The sequence below is a fragment of the Mixophyes fleayi genome, chromosome 2 (genome assembly GCF_038048845.1).
Source record: "Mixophyes fleayi isolate aMixFle1 chromosome 2, aMixFle1.hap1, whole genome shotgun sequence".
In the NCBI taxonomy this organism is placed as follows: Eukaryota; Metazoa; Chordata; class Amphibia; order Anura; family Limnodynastidae; genus Mixophyes; species Mixophyes fleayi.
The window spans coordinates 5,244,405-5,254,902 of record NC_134403.1 but is presented as its reverse complement, the minus strand read 5'-3'; positions in this window follow the sequence as shown (position 1 = coordinate 5,254,902).

Below are 10,498 nucleotides of genomic sequence, written 5' to 3'. Positions count from 1 at the left end.
GGGTGCCTCAGCGATCTCACTGGGGTGCCACAGACAGAGCTGGTGGTAAGCAAGGTGGGGGACTACTTGGTAATTATTTTGGCTTAGAGGTGCCTCGAAAAAAACTAAGTGAAGTAAATTTATATAATAAGTTATTTTTAAGTGATACAGCCACAATGAGATATTAGAAACTTTGTGATTTAGCATCACTGTGTCTTACATTAATCCTGAAAGCTATGGTATATCGGGGCTCAGTGGCGGAACTACATGAGTGTTGCTTCTATGGAGTTGAGGGGAGTCCACCAAGCCACCAGCTCCCTCCTCCGGGGCCCCCGCTGACCCCTGAGTAGACCTTACATGCTCGGAAAAGGCCCCTGTTCTTTTGAGATCAGGGCAGGGGTTGGGATGCTAGAGCGGCTTTGTCAAGCCCTTACCCAATTGTTGCTATGGGGCTCGGGGAAGAACTGTCTTTTCCCTGCTGGGGCTCTTATTATTAAGTGTCAATTTTCTATGTACTAATGTTTTTTCATGCTACCATTTATTATGGGACCCACTAATGTCTACATCCTTAATCATACTGTAATTTGGAACAAAACAAGATAGTTGTATGTGGCGGTTCTCATATCTAGCTGGGCTTTATCTTCACATATGTCATACATTCCATTACACAGAGGGTCATATGACACTAGTGACGTCACTAAACACAAGGTATATTTTGTATATATTATATATATATATTACTGTCACGTATGTGTGTTTTACTGCAAGACTAATCTTTCTATAAATCTATTTCCTGGATGAAATTTCCACTTGTGTTGCTTTGGATGACCCACAATAGAGGAATATTCAGCCCTGGAGTCCGTGAGGTCGCTCTAGTTCACTGGGACATGTTTGTTTGTCAGACTGGAAGATACACAATGTCAAAGTTCTGTTTAGGGGAAGATTAGCCGTGTTATTGTCATTACCAAGGTGGAGATTGGTGGATCCAGGAACCCTATTGTTCGAGTGCCATATAAACATCTCTACGCACATATAATACCAGAGCAAAGAAAAAGCTTTCACTGTTGTTCCTGAAATTATTGCCCAACAATAATCTGAGGTCTGTGAGCGGAATTGCAGAAGAAATGCATGCTGGGAGTCCACATAATCCACTGCGTCTTTGGTCAATAAAACATTGGTGACGTAACTACAACATCTCCATTCTGTGCAGTTAGGAAGGATTAAGCCAGGTTTAATTCCCGGGAGACCATACTTAAAGGGAAAATATACATTAGACAAGTAGCTTTATTTCCACTTTATTTTTCTTAAACTGCATAAAAGTGGTTGGATTTACTGATTTTGGGAAGGTCTCTGTAAAATGGGACATGGTTGGGTGGACTGTTGGATGGCCTGAAATATAGGAATGTGTGTTACTAGTTTGCTTGGTTTATAAAACAACTAGAGAACAAGTATCTCAGATGGGGTCACCCATCACCTGGAAAAACTCTGTCCATTTTATTTTGTGAAAATGCTCTTTTTTACACTATGTACATACCACATTTTTATGGTGCAAATGCTTTGGTGACATATTTTGACTGTTGAATGAAATGTGAAGGTTTTTTGACCCTCAGACTGTTTATTTGACCCTCATTTGATACCGCCTTTGAGTCAAGTGTCACAATGAAATGGTTTTATTTATGGCGGCTCCCTTTACACTGGGATGGTGCAGGGTAGGTGGTTTCTCACAATCACAATTTCTTACTTAAGGTTTTATCCGATTAGCTCAGTCCTCTCTCCTTTTCTCAGGCTCTTTGGGGTGTAAAGGGCCTCCTCACATGCTCAGTTAATAAACAGTTCTATTACATGAGGTACCACAGTTTAATAGGACATGACATACACATAATTTTGATATTTGCAACAAAGTTTGATTTATATGATTTGCAACCAACTAGTGAATCACAGCTACCGGTTCACTGATCAATGAAAGTTTCCTAATTGGTAACATTTGTGTATATATATACTAAGTACAACGATATTGCAAGGTTTGCGGAAAGAGCACTTTCTATTGTAGGAAACCGATATTGTGCCGGACACCAATCTTTGCAGGGACGGCCCCAGCCTTGGCGTTTATATTCCTTGGTCCTAATTAGCCCTCTGTTTTCTCTGTGTGCTGGAGCGGACAGGTCACCATCCACCACTCACCTGAGCCTGTGTTACAAACAACCACCTGGTCAGTTTAAAATGATTAAAACTTCCCCTGTCTATCCCACACACTAACTTTGCCTTAGCAATTATACCACCACCGAGGTGTTTTGTGAAGAGCTCACACGCTTACTCAGGAAGCCTTAGCTTCTCCCTTTAAACTAATCTATCACAATTTACTTTCATCAGAATAATCATAAACCAAATGATCTCCTCTGTTTCAACTATGTAGCATTTTAAAACCAAGCTGACTGACACGTGAACTCATAAGAACACAGAGAGCTGAACTTATTAAGTGTAATTTAATATTGAAAACAGATGACATACAAAGAGAGCATACAATAGTTTTGTGTGAAATAAAAAGGGAAAAACAACAGAAATAATAAACTAATGACTACTCCATGTTCTGTATTGCTGGGAGAGGCAGATATAAAAGGACACTTCTCAGTATGAAACTGGCTCATAAAAAGTGACAAGTTTGCTAGGGATAGAGGACATATTATTATGTTGCAGGTACCCACAGCCCCCCTTCCCCTGTTATGTCAGAACTAGAAAGTCTGTGTATATGCAAATTAGTTGTTTATGACCTCTGTCCAAACACCTTTCAAGTCAGGATTTCTTTATGCTGGCTTAACTTCTCACCAGAATGTCCTATGCAGATGATTTTATCTCTGCAGTACAGGTCATAAATTTCCCTTTATTTGCATACCAAACATGACTCCTGTAAGTAAGATATTTGAGAAAATATGATATAACATTTTCCTGTGTCCTATTTTAAAATTAGTTTATACACTTACCCCAGCTGCTCTGCCCCCACCCCACCACCGTGAAGGTGTCTGGAGACAACACAGAAGTTTCTGATGTAAGCTTACAGAGAGATTGCAAAGACCTCAGTTTTTATGATCTGGGCCATAAATTGGTATAGGACACATGTCTGCAGCCACCTATCGGATTCTTTGAATTTAGATTCAGGTTTTAAGGTTTTAACCCCTGGCTGGACACAGAGGTCTACGAGCCACATCAAGCTATTACTATAAATTAACTCACAAACCCATATTTTCAGTTTATATGACTAGCTATTAGCTTGCACATGACACTACTGACCTTAAGGACACTGCGTGTGTTGAACGCCAGAAGAGACTCAGCACCTCCTAAGTGGCTCCAATTCTGAAGAGATTGTCACTTTACAGTCCTCTCATATGTGCTATTTGACATTTTATTAGCTCATATCCCAATAGTTTTATATGCTGTTTCCACTTATGCTATTAAGAATTAATATCTACACATTTTATGAGTGCTATGTGCTGTTGTTTTAAATGTTCTTGATGAATTAGCAATGTTTTAGCCAATCTTTTATCTAATTGATTTTATTCTGTCATATTATTTATCATTAACGTCTAAAAGGTTTTTTTGCCATTAGTGCTGCTCTAAAGTTCTATGTTTTTTATTTTCCTGACATATCCAGAAGTTGAATAAATTGTGAATTTATGCAGGGAGAAGCCGTTGGGAGGGAGTAGAGAGAGGGAGGGTGGGGGAGAATTTGGTGTGGAGTAGAGAGGTGAGGAACGGATCTCTGATCCACAGCACATAGAAGACCCCAGGGGAGAGGCTATCATCCAGGATTCTGGCATCCACAGGCAACATGATGAAGCCTGGTAATCACGCCAGGAGGGTGCCATGCTTACCGTGGCACGATACAAACCCCTCAATACTGAATTTGTTTTTTCAACACATGCAACGTGCCACCTTGTGTTTTGAGTTGCTCTGTGGATAATGGAACAAGTACAGGAGTATGGGGGAGCACCACATGTGAGTGAAGCCACTTCTGCGCATGGATCGTAGAGCGCAAAAGAGCTTAATTGTGCTAAACTCTGGGCAAGGGGAACGGAGGGATAAATATTGTGATAGAAGGGATGCAATAGTGCATTTCCATGTGAGTACCTAGGAGACTCAGAGACTCAACTGTACTGAGTGATGTGTTCGAGAGTGAGGTCCTGATTTCCGATAGGGAAGATTCAGAACACAGTCTGTTGTGGACCTGGAACCTTGTGTATGACATTGTACAGGGAACAACACAATCAATTTTCACGCCACACAAAATGCTGATTTTTTGGGGGGAGATTTGTACATTATTTTTCCAATTAATTTGATGATTACTATATACTGTATATTTCCTGTGTTGTTTGCAGTTGTAACCTCTTGTACAGCACATATAATTGTAAATCAAACAATGAGACCCAGCAGAAGGGAAACTCTGCTTTAATTATCCGCTGTCTCTCAATAATTATTTTATGCACATTATATAAAGAAATTGTATTAATGTGTCACCTAGATGAAATTCAGCCTTTACACTAACAAACCAGCTGAATAATTGCGTTATCTAGTACTAAGCCCATTAGTGGACCACCAAATGCAGCCTTCCATCTCCCAGGCAAGATGTTGTGACAACCGAGACAGCTTGTCAGAGACAGTCTCTGAGGAGCTGAGGTTAATGGGGTCTCTGAGGAGATCCAGTAATAGTTTAAATGGAGAAGACACATTGCGGCAATTTGAAGGAAGCTTTCAGCAAATGAATTGTTTGTTTGTCAGAGTCCTTATAAGGGACAGACGATGATCTAAGTTTCTACAAAGAACCCTCCTAGAATATCTCCCCAGGGACAGATAACGCTGCAGTGTTCCAGCTTTGTGGAGAATATCTCTCTTATAGGGGTCTATTTATGATCCTCTGAATAGGTTTATATCCCAGTAAATCCTAATGCAGTTTTCAGAGGATTAAAGTATTGTACCTTTTTATTGTTAGAGGGTCACAGCAGATATCGGAGATATAAGTCTCAGCTAGAGATGTTCACTGACCCCCGTGAACTGGTTTTGGTTTTGGATCTGGATTACCTTTGTGTTTTGGTTTTGTTTTTTTTAGAAAAAATACTAAAATATGCTAAAATCACATAATTTTTTTCTTTTTTTGTTCCTACATTATTATTAACCTCAATAACACTAATTTAAAGTAATTTGCAGTCAATTTTTGACCACCTCACAGGACACAATATTATTTTCATACATTTTCGGACAAATACTGCAGCGACCTGGCTGGATGGTAAGCGACAGAGCAATGACTCAAACACACGGCAGTTCCTAGCACATCTAGGAAACATTGGCACACAGCAGTGGCAGAAAAGAAGAATGGTGCAAGATGGAATTGTCTTTACGACCGCCCTCCCTCCCACCCACCCTTATGTTGGATCTTAAAAAGGAATCCAAAACTAGCGACATCCGACGACGTAACAATGACATTTTGCCTCGTTTTCAGATCCGAAAGAGCGTGATAGTACCGAGCCGGCTCGGCTCAGTACTCGGATCTGCTAAGTTCAGGTATGTTCGGTTCTCGGGGAACCGGGCAAGAGCATCTCTAGTCTCAGCATATTCAATTGCAAATGCAATCCCCATAGGTGTCAAAATTGCTCTATCAAGCTCCGAAATTCGCAGCTTGATCCAGACAACTAACCCTATCTGAAGATAACATTCGGTGTTCTATCCTATGGGGAGAGCATCACAGGAGCGGGATCTTCTGATCCATCCCTGGCAGGATTTGTGCACCCCCCTCCCTCCTTCCTAACGTATAGTGTATAAAGTGCAGAAGAATGTACAGGTAATGTGATCATGGTTACGATCACTTTACCATAACCTGCGCTCCGGGACAGGATCCTATGGGAGTGACTGCCACAGTTCAAGAAACTCAATCAATAGCACATTAATCAGTTTCTTATGCTGCGATAAGAAATGATAATTAATGTAAAAGAAAATAAATAAAGATAAAACAAATAATTGTATGCATTTGTTCTTGATGCTAAACAATAAAGATTTTGGGCCTGATCCATCAAGCATACATTCAGTATTATACACACCTATTTAGGGTTGTGTATTCATAAATTCATCAAGGCACGGATCTCAAAATAAAAGCGCTGCTAAAACCGGGGGCAGGTCGGCTCTACCACACAAGAGGCCGCAGGATAGATCACACACCTCGGTTATAAACTCGCAAAAGGAGGCACAGGGAAAAAACATGATTGCATTAACGTTATCTGTTAATAATATAGGTATAGGTGATGGAACCACATAATACAGTAGTGGGATCCGAATACAAGCGATGCAGGAGCCCAGACGGGCCCTCTGTTACACTCAGATACAACAGCTCATCCGTCTGCCGGGGTGGAGCCCTCTCATTCGTTACACAAACATGTGCAGTGAGCAGTCATCATCATCATCACCATTTATTTATATAGTGCCACTAATACCGCATCGCTGTACAGAGAACTCATTCACATCAATCCCTGCCCCATTGGAGCTTACACTCTAAATTCCCTAATATAGACACACACACAGACAGACATAGAGAGACTAGGGTCAATTTTGATAGCAGCCAATTAGCCTATCAGTATGTTTTTGGAGTGTGGGAGGAAACCGGAGCACCCGGAGGAAACCCACACAAACACGGGGAGAACATACAAACTCCACACAGATAAAGCCGTGGTCGGGAATTGAACTCATAAAGGAAAGTTTCCCTTTACAAGGCAGCGCCGCTTTAAATTTAAGCTGCAAAGACGCCGATCTCCCGCGAGTTGAGAAAACCGGGGTATGATACATTTACCCCTAAATGTCATTTGTGCAAAACATACACAAATCTATCTTAGGAAAAATAACATCTATTAGTGATGCCCCTGTATCCAAAGCTACGTCTATGTCACTGCTTCAATAAAGAAGAAAAGAATGATTGTCATATTCTGTGAACACATAAACACCCACATAGTACATCTTGGGGCATATTCAATTAGTTTTCCGGTTCGCGGGATCGCGCCGGAACGGGCCGCGTAGTCAATACACGGTACCGCAATAACGTGGATTATCGTTCGCAGCCCATAGGGTTGCGTACGAAAATCCGCATTAATGCGGTACCGTATTAACGGCAATAGTGCGCAGGATTTGCGGTAATGCGCGTTACCGCGAACCGGAAAGCTAATTGAATATGCCCCCTAGTGTGTAATATTAGTAAATGAAATCATACTATACTGTTGTATAATACAGTATAGAGGGCTATTATATGTGTAACTTTAATGTAGCTCGGGTAAACTCGTATTGTAATTCTGTTAGGGCGTATTTACTAACAATGACGGTTGTGTAATAATCTATAGCAGACAATCAGACATTGGTTTTGTTATACTTAAAGAAATACACATAAAAGCAGCTACCTGTCCACAGCATTGTACGTTCGGCATCTCAGCTTCATAACACGGGCCGCACAGTATATTTATTAAATATTATATTGGTCGTATCTAGAACACAGTGTCTTCCCTCTGTCAGTTTAATGATGCAGAAGTGTGGAAACATTGTTCAGTAATACACATGTGACACTGCTATTAGCTGCGGCCTACCACAAATGTAACACGTTGTTACCTGTAGGAATTAGTGACAATTAGTTGGCATACTCTGGCAGTGACACACAATGTCTTGGTACTGTGTGTATCCAGATCACCAGTAGGAAGTCAGTACAGGAAGCATGAAGGAATGTATCCGACATGGGAAGTGTTTAGAAGAGTCACAAGGAATCGCCTGGAATGTGATAGATGTTTAGGTTGTAACCTTTGTTTTTAAGAATAAAATAGAAAATTGTGAACGTTTCCCTCTTGCTGGGACATTAAATTATACCTGTGACCTCGCCACAGTGGAGGCAGACATGTTACTGGCTGAACTAGCACTCTCCGTGTCTCACTGACATCTCAGCTTCCTAATGAACTGATTGGCTGACAGCAGTGACATATTCATGAGAAGACAAAGCGCAGAGCACACTTTAAGCACTAAAATATAGGGAACATTCGCATAGAGTACCGGCCTGTGACCTGGAGAGAGGTTCAAGTAGCAAGTCCAGGAAATGCAATGACATAATCATGACGCAGGGGGTAGGGTCATAATGACGCGATTCGCAATGAGGTCATCAAGGTATCCCGCCCAGTTTGATAGGAGGTGGGCAGGAAGCGGGAGGCTGCTACCCGGAATTCAGAGTAGGCACATATGTTGTAGAGGAAACTCTAAATATTAACAAAAATTTAGACTGTAAGCCCCAATGGGGCAGGGACTGATGTGAGTGAGTTCTCTGTACAGCGCTGCGGAATTAGTAGCGCTATATAAATACCTGATGATAATGATGATATATGGAATAAACAGCAGGTTCTTAGTGTGCAATTTTATGAAACTGTGATGCCATCTACTGCGAGGTGACCTCATTCAGATGGGAACCACACTGACAAATTCCATAACAAGGTATATACCTCCCTCTGTTAGGTCTGAATATAGATTATAGAGAATGCTGAAAGTTATGCTAATTAAAAACTATATATTTTCTGGAATGCTACAGTTGGATTTTTGCATTTACCCCATATAAACATATTGGGAGGTCTAGAGGTGGCTGTACAGGGGTCAGCACGTTCTATGGAGTCCTAATGGTGGCTGATTGGGCCCAGACCAGCCATCATATTGTACTTCCTGTCCAATACAGACCTGGGGGTATATTTACTAAACTGCGGGTTTGAAAAAGTGGAGATGTTGCCTATAGCAACCAATCAGATTCTAGCTGTCATTTTGTAGAATGCACTAAATAAATGTGGCCTACTGTAAATACTATTCATTTAATTTATGGCTGGTTGGGGAGAAGGAGGCCAAACTATTAGTTGGGTGCGAGAGGATCCAGTCATTAGAAGTGATCACTACCGATTTCTTTAACTCTCTTAGACCATCACCTTCAATCTCTCCTCCGCCACATTAACCTCTTTACAACGTGACTCATCCAAACCTTCTCACAAAAGCATCAATCTCAGTTCTGTTTATTTGCAACCACTTTCCATCACTCTGCAGAAATTTGTCTCCCCAATCACTAGATTCTCCTGTCCCTTCCCTAACCTTATCCACACCCCAGCTGCCCTCGATCAGTTGGATCCAGCTACTCTTTCTTACCAGCGTTGACCATGCCCTCAGCCGTGGCATGTGAAGGAAACAAACTGCTTTCATAAACTCTGCCACAAAGTCATTATCAAAAGTCTTGTACTTCTCATAACTTCTTCATATACTGATTTTTACCACCCCAACTAAAATGCTCTGGACATTGTCAAATGCATAAAAGTCTAATCTCTCATCTCTGCTCATTCTTTGAACCCCAATTGCTTCTCACCTCTCTCACATCCACAGCTCAAACTACCTCCTCTGACCAAAGTCTCACTTCCTACATAAAGGACAAGACCGACAAGATCCAAATGAAATGTGATCATCTCCCCAACACAGCAGGTTGTCATTGGAAAATCAGTCTTGCCGCAGCGTGCAAAATAGATTGTAGGGGTTTGAGTCTGTTTTGGGGAAGACCAGTAAGGAGGGAATTGGAATAGTCAATGCTGGAAATGATAAGTGCATGAATTAAGGTTTTTGCAGTGTCTTGCGTGAGATATGTGCGAATTCTGGAAATGTTTTTTAGATGTCTGTTAGATATAGAGTCAATGTGGGGAACAAAGGATAGGTGTGAGTCAAGGATTACACCTAGGCAGCGAGCTTGTGTGGTGGGATTTATAGTCATGTTATCAACAGAGATAGAAATGTCAGGTATGCTCTTGTTGGTGGGGTGGGAATATTATTAACTCTGTTTTAGAAAGATTAGGTTTGAGTTGGCGAGAGGACATCCAAGATTAAATGGCAGAAAGACAGTCAGTAACGTGAGACAACACAGATGTCGAGAGATCAGGAGAGGATAGATAAATTTGGGTATCATCCGCATAGAGATGATACTGAAATCCAAAGGAGCTTATTAGATTTCCAAGAGAAGCAGTATAGATAGAGAACAGCATGAGGACCTAGCACTGAGCTTTGCGGTACTCCAACTTATAGGGGAAGCAGAGCAGAGGAGGCCCCAGAGAAATTAACAGTGAAAGAGTGATTAGAGAGGTAGGATGAGAACCAGGATAGAACAGTGTCTTGAAGACCTAGAGATTGCAGCGTTTGTATAAGAAGAGAGTGGTCAACAGTGTCAAATGCAGCCGAGAGATCCAGGTGAATTAGGAGAGAGTAATGGCGTTTAGTTTTAGCAGTGATCAGATCATTGACAACCTTAGTCAACACAGTCCTGTGGAGAGTTGAGAAGGAAAGTCAGACTGAACAGGATCCAACAGGTTGTTTGCGAAAAGGAAGCGTGTGACGCGAGTGTAGGCAAGTCTCTCTAGAAGCTTGGAGGGGCAAGGGAGCTGAGCGATGGGACGGTAATTTGAGAGAGAGTTTGGGTCAGAATCTACTTTTTTTTAGAATAGGA